The following is a 2,954-nucleotide window of genomic DNA, read 5'->3' as shown; positions in this document are numbered from 1 at the left end:
ATATATATATATATACATATTTGTTTGTTTGTTTAAAAAGGTACTTTTTATAAGATACAGATCCATATTTTAACAGTTTTTCACAAAAATATCTTAAAATTTGCAAACAAGTTTAAGGATGTTTGTGTTACTGAATAATAAAGCTGTAGTTCAGTCAACAGTTACAATTTTTTTTGTCTTCTTTATGTTTTGAACTTGTGAAGCGCTCGGATGTCTTTCAAACTGCGTCAGGTTAACAAAAAATAAATAAAAATCTTAAAAGTTGTTCCTTGTTTTAGTCGTTGTAAAGTTAATCGTTATTTAGCTGTTTATAAGAATAAAAAAAAAGTCCAAAATGCAGTCACTGTTTAATAGTAAAACTATCATAAATTTTCCATTTGCATGACTTACAAAGAGTCTAGCATCTTTTTTACAGTTTATACTCTTTAATTCTTGTCATTTGATAAAAATGATTAGATTAATTTCAATTCAGTTTATTTATATAGCGCCAAATCACAACAATAGTCATGTCAGGGCACTGAACAGAAACATTCATATATAAAAATAATAATTTAACATTATTTGTCTGAGGAGCAGACTGCTTTGAATTTAACTTCATCACAGACTCTCATCTTGAGCAAGCATGAAGGCGACAGTGGAAAGGAAAAACTCCCTCATGAGGAAGAAACCTTTAGCAGAACCAGGTTCAGGACAAGTGGCCATCTACTTCGACCGGCTGGATTTGAGAGGAACAGATACACAATGGCAGGCCAAGAATCATATTAAGATAGAAACAGTATCAAATGAAAACTATTCAATTTTAACAATTCATTTAAGGAAATGAGGTCAATTTGTCATCTAGTAGTATAAGCCTATAGCAAGTCAACTCTTACTATAGGATTAATCAAAAAGGAAAGTCTTAAGCCCAGTCTTAAAACTGGACAATGTGTCAGCCTCATGGACAGAAACTGGAAGTTGGTTCCACAAGAGAGGAGCCTGATAACTGAAAGATCTTCCTCCCATTCTTCTTTTGGAAACTCTAGGAACTGCGAGTAAGCCTGCAGTCTCAGAGCGAAGTGCTCTGTTAGGAAAATATGGAACAATAAAATTTGTAATATAAGATGGAGCTAGGTTTTTGAGGGCTTTGTAGGTAAGAAGTAAGATTTTTAATTAATTTCTGGATTTGACAGGGAGCCAATGGAGAGAAGCTAAAACTGGAGAGATATGATCTCTCCTACCAACTCCAGTTAAGACTCTGGCAGCAGCATTTTGGATTAACTGAAGACATTTTAAAGAAGTATTTGGACACCCAGATTACGAACCATTGCAATAATCCATTCTAGACGTGACAAATGCATGAACCAGTTTTTCTGCATCATTTTTAGGTAAGATGTTTCTAATTTTAGTGATATTACGCAGGTGGAAGAAGGCGGTTCTAGTAACGTTTTGAATGTGGGGGATAAATAACATGTCCTGATCAAAAATAACACCAAGACTTTTAAAATCAGAGCTGGAGGCCAGATTAAAGTCATCCAAGGAGGGAGAAACACTGAAAAATTTACTCCTAAGCTGCTCAGGTCCAAAAACTAAAACCTCAGTCAACCTCAGAAGAGCCATAGAAATAGAATGTAATAGTTCTGCATGTCAATGTCTCTGATACATGTGACAATAAACTAATGTGAACTTAATATAAAATACAGAGTTTGTGTTCAAAATGCAGTCATTGTTAAATTAAATTCATTTTTAGCTCAAATTTATTATTTAGGACCCAAGTTCTCAAATATTTTCAATGCTTTGAACGTTTCAATAGTTAAATGGGCTTTTAGGGGTTTAAATTGCATGACTAATAACATTTTTTTTGTTATGGCTGTTTTAGGCTTTATTGCAAAACCAACTAGAATATAACCTGTTTGTCAGTTGTGCTGCATTTACTCATTGTAATGTGTCTTTATTGCACTCAAACGCATCACAGGGAGGCAGCTGTGACGTTTGTGATTAGATGACAGATTAATTCCTAGCTGTGATTTTTAGATTGATTGTGATGAGGTTGTTGGGTTTTCCCCCTTATTATGTTGATGTGTGTATTCTGTGTTGTCCTGCACCTGTGTGGTTATTAAGCATGGCGTTGTGCTGCTAACGAGCCAGGAAAAATGAGTCTGTCTGGTCGTGTGACAGAGACGTTGGTCGGGTGAGAACAAGGACACGGGCGAAGAAACCCGGCTGTGGAGGTTTACTGTAAAGCCTCTTCATATCCCCTTAAAAAGGATTATAGTTTCTCTCTCTCCGTCCCTCCCTGCAGACCTAAAGGGTTTACCAAGTGGAGTTCCCATGAGTCTTTATCACACGAGGTGGAATTGTTTGAGCTTGATGGAAGCAGAAAATAAGATTACTTCCTTTCACTTTTTGTGTGATAGAAATGTTCAGCAGTTGTTGCCACATTAAATCTTTCCTTAGACTGATGCTTATAGAACACAAACATGTGAACAGAAATAGACATTTTTATTCTTACAAGACAAAAGAGTTTGTTTCTTTACAACTGATTGGTATAATATTGTGATTTTTTTATTTATTTATATTGTAGTGAACTAAGCCTGAAGGTCAAAACCTTGACCTTAGGCACCATATGGGACAGGAACTGTCATTTCATTGATTTGAATCCAGAAATACAGGTTGACCCATCCTGAGACTTTCTTTCTTGAAAATTCAAGTGAAAGAACACTCTTTTTTATTATCATTACTATTTTACAAATGTTTGATAATCAAAGTGTTTTAGTTCAAACCATTTTAGATGTTGTAGTGAACTAATCAATTTTTATTAACTGTGAAACAGTAATAATAATTTTAATCCTCATGCAAAGTTAAAATTCATGTTAAGGTCTGTTACAGAGTAATTATGCATTTTCTGATTTTCTGTCTTTGAATGAGCAAGTGTAAGTGGTCCAAGGTCGGAGTCGAATGCAGACCAGTTGTTGGAA

Source organism: Nematolebias whitei, chromosome 13 (assembly GCF_014905685.2).
Source record: "Nematolebias whitei isolate Nwh7 chromosome 13, NemWhi1, whole genome shotgun sequence".
NCBI classification, from domain to species: Eukaryota; Metazoa; Chordata; class Actinopteri; order Cyprinodontiformes; family Rivulidae; genus Nematolebias; species Nematolebias whitei.
Note: the sequence above shows the minus strand (reverse complement) of the source record.